Source organism: Calypte anna, chromosome 1, assembly GCF_003957555.1.
Source record: "Calypte anna isolate BGI_N300 chromosome 1, bCalAnn1_v1.p, whole genome shotgun sequence".
In the NCBI taxonomy this organism is placed as follows: Eukaryota; Metazoa; Chordata; class Aves; order Apodiformes; family Trochilidae; genus Calypte; species Calypte anna.
The window spans coordinates 25,848,352-25,866,094 of record NC_044244.1 but is presented as its reverse complement, the minus strand read 5'-3'; the positions used below and the strand labels follow the sequence as shown (position 1 = coordinate 25,866,094).

The following is a 17,743-nucleotide window of genomic DNA, read 5'->3' as shown; positions in this document are numbered from 1 at the left end:
TGCAGATGGATCTGGTAGCTTTTGGCTTTTGGAGTCCATAGGCTGATTAGATTATGGGATGGTAAATGATTCATTAGTAGTGGTGTCAGTTTAAGCATCGTTTGATTCTTTATCCTCATTGTGATACTTCCCAAGATGCTTGTACTGTTGTTTGTGGGTCTGCAAGGTGGACTCTGTAAGGTTGAAAACAGCTTTTATTTTGCCATGTCACTTTAAGTTTAGGCTGGTTTCTCAGCATGGCTGTCCATGTAGCTCCATGCCCAGTTGCCTTGATATAGCTCAGTGGGCAGTGCTGGGAAGGAGGAGGTGGTACTGTAGCTTTTTCTGCCACTGGAAGAAGCATTCATCATATTATGTCCCAAGCTGCTTCATTAAGGCATGCCAAACCACACCAAAACTGTGTGGTCCCACCTTTATATGGGCAAAATCTTCCCATTCCTCTCTTAGCTATTCAAATTGTTAAATTGCTGGCCCAGAGTTAAGCCATGAGAGATGTCCCAGTTCTGTCCTGGTTTGGTCAGAAGTTGATTGTGTGTTCTGCTGAACTTTTTACAGATAATTGAACTCCATGATCTGTCTCACCTTGCAATTCACAAACTTCCACGTTTGCATGGGAAGGAGTGGGAGTCTGCAGCTAGAGCTGAAGAGGAAGGTGAAAGAAGTTCAGTCCCAGTTTAGAGTGGCTTAAGACATTGTATAGATGCATCCTCTCTGGAAATCTTAGCTCTGTGCCCCAGAGCCCTCTGTGCTCTGCAAGTGGAAAATAAAGTAGACAATATAAATAGCAATTATTCAAAAAGATGACTTGCACTGCTTTGTGAAATAAATGTATACCAACCAATATAATGATGCCAGAAAAATTAATCCGACTCTACTAGAAAATTCCACAATCTATCTGAAAATTTAATTGCATTGAAGTCTTGCCAAAGTTCAGAAGGGAAATTTTGGATTAGAAGAGGTCCCAAGAATGTAATTCTTCTTTCAGCACCCAGGATCACCACAAATCCCTCAGGCACAGTGGTGGTCACATTTTTAGAATAGGTTTTCCTTCTTTTGTGCAGCAATTTAAATCATGCCCTCAAATAAACATATGCTCCCGCTGTCTCGCCTGCTCTGGTTTCCAGAGTTTATCAGTTCTAGTCTTTTTAAAAACTTCATGCCCTTGTACCTTTGGTTTCAGCATCACTGACCCTTGATCCATCCTATGTCCTATGTCCTGGCATTGCCCAAGGTGACAAGAAAGCATCTCAGCTGTCACTGAATGCTCGCCTCTGGTTCTCCTGTCCCTGCTGGCTCCATGCATGCGTTGTGTTCCTCAAAGGGCTATGGGAGGCGAGAGCATTTTCAGTGAAATTGAGACTGGGAGGTGAAAAAGACAGGAAAAAGAGAAGGGGGAGAGAAAAAACCAACTAGTGAAGTTTTGTGGAGTTTTCTGGCATCTCTCTACAGAAACCTTTTGCACCTCTCCTACCTATAGCAGTGCTGTATGTTAGTGAATGATCTCTCAGGTGACTGGGATCAAAACTGTTTAGAGATAAGATGTTTTAAAAAATAAAACTTGAATTCTACGTATCATGTGGTCAGTGCTAATGCTGATTACAGCACCCAGACTGACTGAATTGTGTGTGGTCATGCGTGCCTGGAATCACATCGAACTGTTCAGCATTCCCCTCTTCAGATCCCACTGTGTCTCTGTACTGATGTTGAAAAAAGAAGGGCAGATAGAGCTGGAAGAAATATTGGAGAAAGGAGATGCCACTCATCCCACTGGGGACTGCTAGTCATAGCCGCCACAAGAACTGCTATACCAGATTACCACCATCTATTTAATCTCCTTAATCCTGGGTATTAGTTCAACAACCGTCTACAAACTATTCCATCTGATTGTCTGTCCCAAATCCAGCATTTTTGGCAGATTTTTTGGTGCAACTAGTTAGCCTGTGTCTTCTCTCATCTGTCTCGTATATTCTGCTTATTTTGGGATGGTGGACAGCTATCAAACAACTATTTAGACATATGTCTTTTCTTATCTTTGTTTTCATGCCAGTCCATCCTCTTCTAGTTCTGTTTAAGACTGTACTTCTGGTCAATATATTTTTAAATAAAACTTGAATAAATCTGCAAGAGAAATATGATAAATTTTTCTCTAGCTCTGAATGTCAGTCCTAATCCAGAGGATTGATTTTAATGTATAACTGATGGAAGGACTACATTTAAAATATTTAAAGTTTTAGTGTGTGTTTTCAGGTCCTGCAGGAAATTTCAGTAATGGCATTGATGCATGGACTCTAGTAGTAGGGAAACCATGTTACCTGTAGATAGATCATTCGTCCTGCCTTTCTGATTTTCTTACGTGAAAAAAGTGCCACTCTGATGTTTTCTGAAGTACCGTGTTTTGATCACAGCATAATAATCTTCCTTAAATGGCAGACAAACCAAGCAGCTTTGTTCAGTTTTATTAGCATGACATTTGGAGAAGGGTTCCAGTGTAACACCTTCACTTATTTTATTACTGAAGTCATGATTGATCTCTTGTTTACTCATTATGTTTTTTTCAGATTAGGACCATGATACCAAAGATAAGGTGGAACAGACCTTTGCACAAATATATCTGTGTCTTTTGTTGCTGTCAATGTCTTTCTTAAAAGAGATGCTGGGTTTACCTAGCAAATCAGTGATTGTTTTTTTGAGTTATGTTTTTGTGAGATAAGATTTGGTAAAGGCTTTTAAATAAGCACCACACTGAAGACACCTGATTGTAATATTACATTAGGTTGACTATACAATTACATCCTAGAGTGAATACTATTCGATCCAGTCCTTGCTTGATTATATGCTACAGTTCAGCCCAAGTCTTGTACTAGTATTTTACCTAGTTTCACCTAATAGACTACAAGTATTGAAAGTAAAATAACAAGCCTGTTCAGTCCATTGGATTTTTTTGTAAATAAAGTATAATTCAAAAACAGTTTTGCAACTTACTTGTATAGTCATCAAATACTTTCTCTCTAATGCATTTTTTTTCTCTAACATAATCTAAAAATATGTGGCAGTCATGGGATAAAAAAAAGTATGTTAGCAATGCTTGTTTGGGATGGCTTTGTAATGCAGCTGTGGCTTTGTGAAGTGCCAAAATCAGTCTCTTAACGGTAATGCTAATAAGAACGTACTGCCCTGTTTGGCTTTTTGGATAATTTATGGAAATGATGTGAGCTTCCAGACAAACTTAGCTTTGATATCCCAAATTAGTATATGCGTACCCTGGAATATGTTTGTGCCTTTAATCCTACAGGTTACTTGTATCTTTCTGCTGTTTCAAAAATCAAAAACATAAGCTAAGAAATTCTTCACTTTAAAGTTTCTTCATATATCTTTGATATAAGTGGATTTCCACCAGGGGTATAATTATATAGGGAATACATGGAATAAATATTTAAAGCAAGCGTGAATGCTCGTTTAACCTTCAGATGGGATTATATAACAAAAGAAAGCATTCTTAGTTTACACACTTTTGGGTAAATGTTGATTCCCAGCTGAGGTAATTGCATATCAGCTTTATGTGTATTTGTGTGAGAGCCAAGATCATATTCCCAGAAAAATTTTGTAAACTTTTTATTTGTAACTTGAAGCCATCTATGGAAAGAGTGAGAATCACAGCTTTTGTTTGACATCCAGCAGGTTGCTGTGTTCTGATACCTGTTCTCATGATTTTTCTTCCCCAATATTGAAGTAGTGGCGACGATAATTCTGAACTGTTTTGATTAATTCTGTCAAATTATTTTTATGGGTTTATACTGCAGTAGAATTTTTAATCTGCTGTAGTATATCTGGAGTCCACTTTTCTAAATTTTGCAATTTTGTGAGAAGTGTGTTTTCTCCCATATATCAATTTTAAGACATTTGGTATTCGTTTGCGGCAGCAAGCTCTTATTATGGTTAGTACCAGAGCGATGTGCAGGATGTCAAGCAGAACTTGGATGGCTTTCGAGCTGGATGGGTTATATTCTTACCCTTAAGTTTTTTACATTCTAAACAGAGAAGCTGGACAAATGATAGAAGGGAAAGGTGGCCTAAAATAAAACTACGGGGCTGTAGTTCCTGGGTCTTTGATCATTAGCATGTTGTACACTGAATTTTCTTTCATCCTCAGTATAGCCACTTGAGCTGCAGAAGTAAGCAGAACAGCAGACACCATAGCATCCTCTTCTTTTGCAAAGTGTAGAAGTGATGAGGAGGAATAGATACAGCAGTAAACATACTTTGATCCAATATATCAAGCTAAACAAAAAAAGTGTCAGTAATTCAAATTCCTCACTGTATTGTCTAAAAAGAATGTTAATAAATAGGTCTGTGTGTAGATGTAGTGGAAGCTTTCTGATTTTGGGGTGAAACATTAGGGTATTAATTTGTGCAGTTTGTGACAGGGACTTCAGTTGAATACTGATGCCTGAACAAAGTTATTTTTGTCCTGTTACATTTTTTTGTGTGTGTGTGCTAGTGGGGGCTGCTTCTTAGTATAGTGAACCCCGATGCATAAATCTTTGTATAGGGATACTCAGTTAACAGACACAAAGATCTGTACTTAGCAAGACAGCAGAAAGAACTGGCTATATTCCTTTGGTACACCTGGTAGGTATGGATGGAATTAATTAACATAGGTTTTGCTCAAAAGTGACATGCCAGCCCATGACAGCAGAAAGTGTTTGTTCCTGGTGACAGTCATTCACTTTCTGCTGGTTCAGAAGGCTTCCCTGAAGGAATTTTAATTGATCTGCACTTACCGAAAATAAATCAGAAACACTGCTGTATCCTAGAGATTAAAGCAAAAGAGGAAATATTGGAATACAGAGTATATGATTTTTAAGGTTTGCTTTGAGACAAAACTTGGGACATAAAGATTCTGACCTGCATTTCTATAAGTGCTGAACTGAGTGGGAGCACATGGCTGAAGTTACAGACTCAAACACATGAGACCAGAGAACAACTTTAGAAGCAGAACCTTGCTTTGTAGCCCTCGGCCCTGGCTGCTTTGGGACTGTGGACTGTGGAGAGCTATGCTAGTGCTGCTTTACAGTAAGACTTAACTTCTTTTCTTTTCTTTTCTTTTTCTTTTCTTTTCTTTTCTTTTCTTTTCTTTTCTTTTCTTTTCTTTCTTTTCTTTTCTTTTCTTTTCTTTTCTTTTCTTTTCTTTTCTTTTCTTTTCTTTTCTTTTCTTTTCTTTTCTTTTCTTTTCTTTTCTTTTCTTTTCTTTTCTTTTTCTTTTCTTTTCTTTTCTTTTCTTTTCTTTTCTTTTCTTTTCTTTTTTTCTCTCTTTTCTTTCTTTCTTCTCTTTGGTGACACTGTTTTGGAAGTCAGTTAAATTTACTAAGCTTGTAGTAAAGTACAGAGAACTGTGGAAGTTCACTTTACAGTTCAAGATGTAGCCTCTACTTCAAATGCAAGGAAGATTAAACTCCTAGTGTATCTAATGCAGTAATTCTGGTTCTTGTGTGGTGAATGTATCAGCATAAATTGAACATAAGAATTATTTGAATTAACATCAGCCGGGTTCAGACAAATAGTTCACTTGGGCCATCCTCTGTCTCCAGTGATACCTCTGTTCCAAGGCTGCTTCCACTCTCCTTTTCTACTCATGAAAACTCATTGCATCAACAGCATCCTTGGGAAGAACTCCACAGTTCTGTTACCCATTTTGAGGAGAAGAAACTCCTTTTTATTTTCAACTTGAGTTTCACTAGGCAGTTCCTCAGTTCAAGGGCTAGGGAACAGATGATGTCTGTACAACTTCTCCATCTTCAAGCTTTTGTAGTCTATCATGTGCTCCCATAAGTTGTCTGTTTTCCAGCCTGGATAGTTGTGTACTGAATTTTTCCTCATATGGAAACAGTTCTAACCCTTTGATCATGGATGTGTTTTATAGTTCTGTTGTGTTGCATTCTGTGCTGGACACCAGAGTGGAGCATGCTTTTCAAGATGGGGATTAATACAGTGGCAAGTGATGTGTTATGCTTTGTTCTTTATTCCTTTCCCATTAATTTTTAACATGTGATTTACGGTTTTGACTCTGATGGAATGGTGCTGCCCATTGTAAACTCCAGGTCTCACTTTTGGATTGTAAGATACAGTTTTGTTTTGGTTTATTTTGTTTAACAGAAAATTCGCGTTAAAATATTTGTCAATAATGAGGAACCAAGGCTGTTCTCAGTGACCCTGTATTCAACGAATTGTGATTGCTTGCTTGAATCCTGCCTGAAGTAGTCAAAATATCTTAATGCAGCAACAAAAATCAGCAATAAGTATTTCTCAATTTTTACATTTACAGTTTAAAAAGTAATATAATTTTGTTATTAGGAATCTCAGGAGTTGTGTAGGAGACTACTTCAGGAGTAATGACTACTTCAGATGTTTCATACAAATAAAGATGTAAAATGTGTGGGATTTCTTCCAATGTATGCAGTACATGTGTGTAACAAATGTGGCCCTGTAAATTTACTGAAGTTTGTTTTAAAGAGGTGATTGTAATACCTTGTGATAAAACATGATCTGGATGCTTGTGCTTACTGTATTCCATCCCCTTCTTACCCTTAGATAATTTCAAGTGAAAGTTAAGGACCTTTTGTCCTTTGCTGCCATAGAGGTGACAGATAGTTCTGGAAGGAGGAACAGCTTGAGCGAAAAGGAAAAGACCATCCCTGCTGCAGCACAACAAGGTGACTAAGTGATTCTGAAGAAATGTAAGTAATTTATAACCAAACTGTGGTTGTTTCTGTTGTGGATTTATATGCTCTGTGGGAGGAAAACTGTACCACGTCACTGAAACATGCAGCTTATAGATGTAAAATATGGTTTAGGAAGAAATTTGGGGAGTATACAGAGAATATGTACTGCTAAGTTTTTGTGATGGTAGGCTATATTACAACTCTGTTTTTTTAAAAAACTGATTTTTATTAATGAAATTAAGTGCTGTAAGATTCACAAACCTGTTTTTCTGCCATTTTCTACTCATTTATATCTGAGTTATTTTAGATACGTAGAAGCTAAGCAGCTAAATCTCAGTTAGTCATCCGAGATTCTGTTTTACCCTCAGGAGAGAGTCAGGCGTCTTCAGAGGACGATCCAGCTCATACTAAAAGCAATGCTTTGGGAATTCAGGATTACTCCTTGAGTAGCTTGTGTCTCCTCTTTGATGGCTTAGATTTAGCTTACATGTACAATGAACACCTTAACCTGGCACCTTGGTGTAAGAAGCAGTGCCAGATTGTTTTCCATTTCCCATTTTGTCATTCTCCCTCAGCATGGGTTCAGAACTTCGAAAAAGGAATCCAACTGAAAGAAACCGAGTATTTGCTTGGTTCTGTTTTCAGCTGGGTTTATCCAAACCTTCTCCCATATGACTGTCCAAGGGCTGGGACTGGTACAAAGGGTGATGGGGGTGGACATTAGCAATGAAAAATGTGGGGGTGTGATGCATGATAGCTTCTTTTGGCATCTGTGCTTGTTTTGAAGCTTAAATTGCTTGTTGAGCTATAGTCTCAGACCTTGTAGGTATTTTTAGTGCTCTGCCATTTTTAAGAGTGGAATAACTTGAGTGAGGCAGCCTCACTTATTATCTAAGGGGGAGATACTGTTTTGTTCTGCATTTCACGCTGTGATAGTGCAGAGTCTTTTATATCCTTTGTAACTTAAAATTAAGATCCCCCAAACCAGGAAACGGTCTCAAATAGCTAGTAAGTAAGCAGGTGTCTTATAGTAATCTATAGTGTAGGCATGATACTGTGTAATTCAATTCATATATACATGCATAATTTCTGAATCTCAAATATGCTACCCTGTTTTTCTATAACACCATGCATGATGATGTGTGGGTTGGGTGGTATCTTATGATTAGCGGTTGGACTAATTTAGGCACAGGATCCTTGCCTTTCCTAAACAGTAAAATAATGAGTAACATTTCATTCTCACATTAAATATCTGATGGGAGGGTGTAAAGAAGACTGAGCCAGACTTTTCTCATTGGCGCCCAGTGACAGGAGGAGAAGCAACGGGTACAAATTGAATACAGAAAATTCTGTTGAAGCATAGTATAAAAATTTCCTTACCTAGAGGATGGTCAAACACTGGAGCAGACTGCCTAAAGAGGATGTAGAGTCTCTGTCCATGGAGATACTGCAGACAGAGTGGGACACAGTGGCAAGTAGCCTGATGCACCTGACCCTGCTTGAGCAGGGATTTAGACTAGATGGTCTTCTGAGGCCCCTACCAACCTCAACTTCTCTTTGATTCTGGGAATTTTTTATAGGTAAGCAAAATCAGACAAGATTCTGCTGTATCGTTTTGTGATATTTAAAAAGTTCTTTTTTAAAATTATTTTTCCTATTTTGATGTATTTAGCTATTCAGTTTAGGCTTTTACTGAAGTTTTGGCTAAAGATGAGAGATGGCAGAAGTTGCGAGGTTTCTAAAATGTGTTAAATTTTATTTAAAGACTTGTGAATATAACTACAAAAATCACATTGAAGTCTGCAAATGCTTTTTAGCTACAAATTAGCACCATTAGGACATTCACATAATGAGGATTTTGAATATTTAAAATGATATCTTCTTCACTTGATCCATGGACAGGAATATATATCTTTAGTAGGATGTTGTGTTTTTAAAAAAGAAAAAGACAAAGATATAGACAAAATCTTGGAGGAGAGATCCATTTATTCAAAATAGAAATATCTGTCTTCCTGAAGTCTTGTCAGAGGTCAATGAAACTTATAAAACAGTGTAACAATTTCATTATAAGCTGTTTTCAGGTACTTACAAATGGACATTCTAGGACAGTCTTTTAATTCAGGTAGATGTCTGTGGAAACACGTGAAAACTGGGCAAATGTACACTGATACTTCAAAATATAGTCCGTTATCTTCTAGGAGTGTGTGACTCAGGGGCATCCTTGTGTTTTGAAATACTTAGAGAAAAGGAACTCTCTCTTTAAATGTTATTTTTCTTGATTTTCAATTTCAATTAGTTTGGCAGACATTTTCTGTCCGCAGTTTTGCTGTAGGCTGAAGAATGTCTTTGCAAAACCTTCCATGAGAAGGGTGTATCATTTCTGAAAGTGGAAAAGAAAAATGCTTTGCTTTTGAGTAAGGACTTGAAATTTGAGTGTGAAGCTTTAATGCGTTATAAGATGTGCCTTTTGCCATGCCTCTAAATGTCTATCGTTATTGCACTGAATTACAAGCTTTTGAAAATTGCTGCTTACTCATAATCAGAAGAGGCATATTACTTTGTCAGCATATTCTGAAAATATCCTCTGTATATTCTTAAGCCCCTGAAATGACGGAGTCTGTCCTGGCTTGGAGATCAAATACCGAATGACATTTCAAATGTACAGATCCCCAGTTATTTTCACAAAAGGGTCTTGTTTTTTTAATTTTTCTGGAACAGTGTATTTTGATTTTTATGGTTGTTCAGATTCCTGTTTTTCTACATCTTACACTTACTTTTCACAAGTACTCTTTGAGAAGGATGTCAAGAGTGGGATTAATTTCCCTTGACGTTAGCCAGTTGAAAATGTAGGTGTTGTAAATTTGAGCTGGTCACTGTAGGCTTCTTTAGTTAGGGAAGAGAGACGGAGGCTTCTAGGAGAGGATTCCCATAGCCTCTTTTTATGTCTGTCTTGAGATGATTCATCCTTCGGAGCTGCCTGTTTCTTGTCACTGGCAATAAATAAAGCCTAAGGTGACCGGCACCAATTTAGACATCTAAGTTTTCTAATAAATATTAAGAAAGATAAATTCCATCTCATGTGACATAATGTGAAACCGAAGAGGCAGGAATGTTACTGCTGACATTGACAAAAGCATCCTGCTTTCACATGAATAAACAAATTTCTTTTAGAAAATTTTTCTTTGTAGTTATGATAATGCACATGAGCTTTTTAATTTTCCATATTGCTCAGATGTTGTGTGTCACCATTAAAAAGTGCTCTTCAGGTGCTATTTTAATATTAACTATGAAATATCAATAGGTTTTGATTTTTTTATTCTTATATTTGATCTCTAGGCTGAGAAATTCAACTTGCTGGCTTCATATCATTAGTTAATTTCTAGTAAGATAGTAAATGTGGTGAATTATGAGATTCTAGCATTGTTTAATTGTTGCTTGTAATAAAAGACTACAAAAAAATCGGGTCCTAATGTAACAGATGAAAACTTGCTTGTAGCTGACTTTTAAAGGCAAGTGATTAGGTAACTTTCTAATTTGAGCAAAGTTGCTCTACTGTGAACTAATGCTAATAATATGTTCTAAAAATGAGATTGTGATGAAATGCTGTTTCTCATTTGTATCGAACTACTGCAGATTTCTTCAGTAATTTAAACTGCTCTTTATTTGAGTAATAGCAACTACATTGCCTAACATAGGATGGTGGCACACCAGCTTCCACAGTTCCAATGTTCATGGCTAATGGCTGTGTGTGGGGAGCACTTTCTTGCTGTGGAGTAGTTGAACAGGTCTAAAAGGCATTAGAAGGAGTGTACAACATTCCTATTTTATTTTCAATTATTAGATAGGCATGTAACAAAATATGGTTTAGTGTAACTCACTATTAGATGTCTTTTTATGAAAGTATAAACAGCAATATAATAACCTTCAAAGATGGTCTCAGTATTATGTTTGTCCTGTTATAGGATAAATGCACACGATTGCCTGTTATAGGCAGAATTTTTGTACTTCCCCTTACGTCTGATTGATTAACATCATTGAGATATATAAAATTTTTCTTTTCCTTTTAATTTTGTTTTGAATATTACTTCTTGCACCTGGGATGTTGTGGGGTTTTTTCATTTTGTGTCCATCTTTTCATTTTTATTTGAAACATGGTGCATTTAGTTAAGTATTGCAGAGTAGTGGAGTCCATGTATATAGTATTATAAAACTACAGAGGATAGGAGGAGTCAGGACTCCTGTAATGTGGCTTCAACTTGAGGTAGGGATATAGTTTTTAAGCAATAACTTGCAAATTGGCCTAAAGAAAGTGCTTACAAGTGAGGCAGTGTCATGTTAATACATTAATTAATGTTAATACAGTAATTTCTCTTTAGCACTCTCTCTGTATATTTTATTTGCACAAAATAACATTCATCAGTGATCATATCTGTATGAGTGAGCCATGGGCTGTAAACATGAACAAAATATCCTCTTAGAAATACTGTCATAGCAGTATCTACTGGCCAAGATTCTCATGGATAAAAAGGCAGAACTCCACTGATGCTGACAAGCTGTCTATTTATGTAGCTGACACAAGTTTTATAGACTTGATGTTGTTTTTCACATTTATGTGGCTTTACTTGGGTTGAATTTGTAATATCCCTATCCTTCTGCTACTTTTTGAATGTTTGGTTTTAAGTGGCATTTCATACATTGTCACAAAAATCAACCAAGAAGACCTGAGCTCTGATAAAATAGAAAGGACAGTTCAGCAAAAGTTCCACTGAACAGAGGATGTTCAAGTATTGAAAAATGGTGCATATTTGTCTACAACTATAGATTTGATTTAATGATTGATAATTTATCCCGGACCTGTTAGAGGATTCAAACTGAGCAGATCCAACATGCTGTGAATATCTGCTTTCAGTGAATAAATCTGGGTATAGAAACTTGAGAATATCTGTTAAAGAAACTCATTAATGACAGCAACAAAATTAAAAGAGCAAATGTTATTCCCAGAACAGTAGTCTACATCAGCAAGGGCTTTTTTATAATAGAAAATTCTACATGTGGTCATTCCCATCCCATTCCATGTAGGTAGGGAATAAAATTCCCATCATGTTGCTGTTCTGATTTAAAATTTAAAGAGAACCTGAAGTTTCAAATAGAAAAAAAAGGAAATATGTTTTGATTATTGCAAGCATTTTTAGCAAGAAAAATATGTATTGATAGTTTTTTTCTAAAAATGTGTCTTGTCTCTATTCAGAAAGCAGGTAAGAGAGGAAGGAAAACTTTACCAGCATGTATTCATTGCCTCAGCCCATATAAGCTCTCTTGTCTTCAATGGATTTTGGATGGTTAGATTCCTGAATAATTTGGTTAACAGCATTGATTAATTGGACCTTACACCCATTCTGACTGTCAAGTTTCTTAATTTTCTGCTTTGTGAAGGCTGGAATCATATCAGTTTAATTTATGGTCTCTTTTCTGTGGTACAAAGGAGTGAAAGTCTGGTGATAGACTAAATTCAGATGCCGGCTAAACAAACATCTTTTGCTGAAATGACCATTTTAAAGACTCTGGTGTTCTGCATGCAGTTACAGTTCCCTGGCATTGAGCCATTCAGGAATTGGAATCAGTATGAAACACACATTTGTAACTAAACACAACATTTTTCATATAATATTGGTAAATGTTTTTGTAGGATTACTGTCTGTTGGTAAACAGCTTCAGTGTTATGCTTCAGAGGTAGAAGCATTTGCATGGTAATGAAAGGATTCTTGTGTACAGTTAACAAAGCATGGCAAGATCCTTTGGGGCATAAGTCATGACGTATGTAATAATAATACACTACATTTCATCTGAGAATTTCAAAGAACTTTATAGAACACATTAATGAATTAAGTATCACCCTTAACCCCCTGTGGGTTAATGCTAAGAATACTTTAATCATTAGATGGGCTGAATGCAGAAATAACATTTCATTGTTGCAGTGTGTTGGTTACCAGGCCTGTGCTGCACACAGGTATTTCAGGAAGCTTCAGTCTTATGTATCATGATTAATATTTTCAACATGGAGATGTCAAGGTGTAGAGAAATGAATTGATTTGAAATAGACAGATAGTAACTCCAGCATAAGTGTCCCAACCCGAAAATGATCCAGAATTATTTGGCTGCTTGTAGAGGTAGTTGGCTTGGGTTGCTGAGTCTCTTTGAGGGGACTTTTAAAGGAGTCCAGGAAAGCTGGTCCATTTTCAAGCATCACCTCCTGCATGCCCAAGAGCAATGTGTCCCAGTGAAGAGGAAGGCAGGCAGGAATGCCAGGAAGCCAATGTGGATATGCAAGGAACTCCTGGACACATTTAGAGGCAAAACCAAAGTTTATAGAGGCTGGAAGCAAGGACAGATAACCTGGGAAAAGTTCAGAGAAGTAGTCAGAGAAGCAAAAGATCAGATTAGGAAAGCAAAAGCACAGAGAGAATTGGATCTCTCAAGGGTTAAGGACAGCAGGAAAAAATTTCTATAGGTATGTCAATGATAAGAGGAAGACTAGAGAAAATGTTGGCCTCCTCCAGAAGGAGATGGGAGAACTGGTCACCCAAGATGTAGAGAAGGCCAAGGCACTCAGGGACTCCTTTGCCTCTGTCTTCACCATCAAGGACTCTGGTCACACCCTCCATGTTCCAGAAGCCAAAGGCAGGGACGGGAAAAGGAAGATCCTCCCTTTGTATATGAAGAGCAGGTTCCAGACCATCTAAAGAACTTGAAGGTGAACAAATCTATGGGACCTAATGAGACTCACCCATGACTCCTGATAGAACTGGTGGATGAAATTGCAAAGCCACTGTCCATCATACTCAAAAAGTCATGGCAGTCGTGTGAAGTTCCTCCTGACAGGAAAAGGGGAAACATAACCCTCATTTTCAAAAATGGGAAAAAAAGAAGACCCAGGGAACTATAGGCCAGTCAGGATCACCTCTGTGCCTCTCAAGATCATGAAGCAGATCCTTCTGAGGGCTCTGCTAAGGCAAGCAGCTAAAAAGGGGGTGATTGGTGACAGCCAACATGGCTTCACTAAGGGCAAGTCCTGCCTGACTAATTTGGTGGCTTTTTATGAAGGGGTCACAGCCTTGATGGACGAAGGCAGAGGAACAGACGTCATCTCCTTGAGCCTGTGCAAAGCATTCGATACTGTCTCACAGGACATTCTTATCTCTAAACTGGAATGATATGGATTTGATGGAGGGACCACTCTTTGAATAAGGAGCTGGCTGGTTGCACCAAGGAGTTGTGATCAGTCACTCAGTGTCCAGATGGTGTGACAAGTAGTGTTCTTCAAGGGTCAGTACTTGGACCAGTGCTGTTTAACATCTTTGTTGGTGACATGGACAGTGGAACTGAATGCATGCTCAGCAAGTTTGCTGATGACATCAAACTGTGTGGTGAAGTCAAAATGCTAGAGGGAAGGAATGCCATCCAGAGGGACCTTGGCTTACTTGAGAAGAGGACCTGTCACCACTGCCTGTTGTGCATTTTGAAGTGCTGCGTGGTATTATGGAAAATAACACTGTGCAAATGTGGTGCAGTTGGAACTTGACCATTTAGAGTAGCAATTTAATGAGTTCTGATATGCTGATATATGTATATGTCAGACAACCATCAGTAAAAGATACATTAAACACAAACAGCTTTTCAAGGGCAAGACAGTAGTTGCACAAACACGGTAGCTGCAAATTATAAGAGCAGAAGCCATCTGTTGTGTAGTGTGTTTTGATGAAAACATTCATGATGGAAACCAAAGCTAATTAAATACTTATTCCACAATGCAATTTAGAGCTTTTAAAATAATCTTATTTTAAAAATTAAGTTGTAGAGCCAACTTGTAAAAGATGCTATGGGTTTTGCCCCACCAGCACTGCTGCCTGTTTAAGGCTTGTTTTTCTACATCATTGCTAAAGACCACTTACTGGCCTCTTGTCCCTTGTCAGAGGAGGTATCAGTAGTATCTTAAAAATGTTGTTTACTGTTTCTGCTGTTCTAGATCTCATAATTTGCAACAGTAGAATATAAAATTCTTCTTTCCTTTATCTGTAGCGACAAATGAAAACATGTAGGCTCTCAGCTGACACAAGTTTAGCTAAAATTATTTTTTAAAATAGAAACCAACTACGAGTTATGCTAATAGAACCTCATTTGTAATTTAAACTGCAGCTGTTAACATTCAATAATGGAACCATACATCAAGGAGTTTTCTGCAAAAACAGAAAAATACTAATTCTTCATCCTCAGATCTGCAAATCCAGACTGATGGGATTTCAGCCCTTCATCTTTTAGTGACAGGCAGCAGCATCAGTGGAATAAAACTAAAATGTGATCCCCTTTCTCTCCACCTCCTTCCCCTAATTTTACTCTGACAGAACGAAACACAGTTTTAGCTGGTATCTTTGCTCAGGGGAAAAATGGTCTGTCATCAGGTCTTTTAGGGAGAAAGAGCTCTTCAGTCGAGCAGTTAAATGGTATTTTGATTCTCAAGGTGCATCTTATGCCTGTATTTTTGCAAGATATGATAAATGATTTCTGAGACAGTTACTGAGAGCTGAATTGAGGTCATCAACCTTCCCCCAAGAGGTCATTATCTCTCAGTTCTTGTTTCTGATGACAATGTTGAACATAGGGGAGATGGGCTCCAGATGAACTACCTAAAACTGTGCAATCTCACATGGGCAGTCCCCAGCCACAGGTTAGTGAAAGATGTACTTTTTTTTTTTTTTTCAACTGCAAAAATCAGAGACTCTGATTGCATTGTTCTAGATAAATTTTAATTGATTTTGCATTAATTTAGTGCATGCATGTTGAATTTTATAATTCTATATCCCCTGACATGTATACCTTACTGCATGTAAGGTCTATAACATCTTAAACTGTAACATTTTAACATCTAAAAACTGTGATGTAACATCTATACTTACTGTTAAAACTTGTGATGAAATAGAAGCCTTTGGGTATTTTGGAGTTCAGACCTCCTGTGTCTTTGCAAAAAAAATTGGTTTGAGATCCTATAGCTGAGTTCCAAAGCTTTTCATTGTCTGCAAATGATTTGTTCCTATACCATAGTGGGCTTCTGAAGCTGAGTCCCTGCATATGGCTGGACATACACAGTTGTCTGAAAAGAAAAAATTCAAATTTGCCCCAGAAGAAAAAAAAAAACCCAAACCAAAACCAAACCTCAAATATTTACAAACTGTCATGAAAACCAAAAACAATGTGATCTATAAATAGAACAGAAAATGGCTATCATCTTAGTATTGCTAGGCTTCAGTAGCATCCCCATTAGTATTTTAGCTCAAATCAAGATTGCACTTCCGAAATATCAGGATAAACTAATTCCTATTGAAATCTTCCTGTTGATGAAGCTAAACAATGGCAAGTACTTCAAAATTGACCAAAAGTGTGCAGTAGTTTGAAAGAAAGTGTCCTGAAGTATGTGTCACATGGATGTGAAGTGCTTGTCTCCAGCTGTTCTGCAGCACAAGGCTGTACTTGCTGGGCTCCTTTATTTCCTAATGCAGAAATTTTCTTAGTCAGATTTGACCATAGGGATCCTTGATGTAAAAGTGTGTTAAAAAGAAAAAAATCACAGCTTTTTTTATCTGCAAATAATGTAGTATTTACACTTTTTGCTCTTATAGGAGATTAGTGTCTGTAACTGTTGATGTCTATTACAGAATTAAAATGTTTTCAGATGTTCACATGTATTTATATGACCAGTGGGCTATTTTTATTTTGTGTGCTTAAAACTGTACTGAAGCAGGAGTTGCTTTTGTCTAGTGTCTTCCATTAAAACTGTCACTTAAAGAGTAATGTTTTGTAATCTTTTACCTCATCTACTTTATTCACTTTTCTAAGGGAAACTTAAAACAGATACCTTAAAGACAAGATCTAGATGACCTGTTGGAGGGCTTTCCTTTTCAGCTCCCTTTTCCATGGTTAAATGACGCAATAGCAAAGTTACTGCTTGTTTAACAGTTGTTAGGGAAAAATGGAAGCTAGTACTGAAAGCCAAAAACTGAGTAACTTTGTCATAATCTTTTATCATCCTCTGTAGTGTAATAAAATGTCACGTATGTATATGTATTTATACAGACACATAAGTGTTCAGTATGGCACACAGTTTGCTGATAGCAGCAATATTGATGAAGTAGTTCATTGGACAGGCTGTTGTATGTACTGCTCTCCTCATTGCTTTTAGGATGAAGCATTTAGTATGCTTTTCTAGAGTCTCCCTGCTTTGTGCTCAGGTTTCTAATCTTGTGCACATTTCTAATGTTTTTCTATTGTAATTAGTGTTTATAAATGAAATTGCTATATGCTGGTATCTGTAGTTCTTCATTGGACACTCAGCCATGATTTATGAGCTACTTTATCAAAGTCTTTGCTTTGGTCCATAAGCCAATATTTTGTTTCCAAGACACTATGTATAGTACTGAGTTAGCGACCTACCCAGTCCCATGCTCTTGACACTGAGGTAGCCAGTTACTGAGGTAGCATGCTGTGAGATGGTAAAATGATAATTCTGAAGTGCCATAGGTAAAAACCCAAATACAGTTAGTAGGAATAGCTTAAAAAAAGCATTTTCATCTACTGTACTTCAATAATTTAAAATTTTACACTTTTTTGAGTAGTTTTAAAAATAGCAATACTGACGCACTGAAAAGTTTGTACCTGTTTTGTGCTCATAGGTAAAACTGAGTGTCACAGGCTGTAGCAAATAGGCAGTTTGTAAATATATATATATATATATATATATGTATATAAGAGGTCAAGGAAAAGGAGAAAATCAAGAGTTTGTAGCAATTTAGGGAAAACAGAGACTAGGTGAATGACAAGAAACATATTATCAACAATACATTAACTCTCAGATCAGCATCTATAGGGTGATGTAGTCAAATATTTGAATATCAATTGATTTCATTGGTCAGAGTGTAAAGGTTCAAAGAAAATGGAAAAGCTCTTAAAATGGACTTGATAATGTTTTGCATAGT

General features: G+C 37.1%; 1 protein-coding gene across 1 annotated transcript in view; it reads left to right on the top strand.

Moving 5' to 3' along the window:
- Positions 1-17,743, top strand: part of FOXP2 (forkhead box P2) — a 399,917-nt gene that overhangs the window by 54,512 nt on the left and 327,662 nt on the right. The window contains exon 2 of the mRNA XM_030450312.1: positions 6,589-6,734. The gene's annotated coding sequence lies outside the window, so the exon portion shown is untranslated. The remainder of the gene's footprint in view (positions 1-6,588; positions 6,735-17,743) is intronic.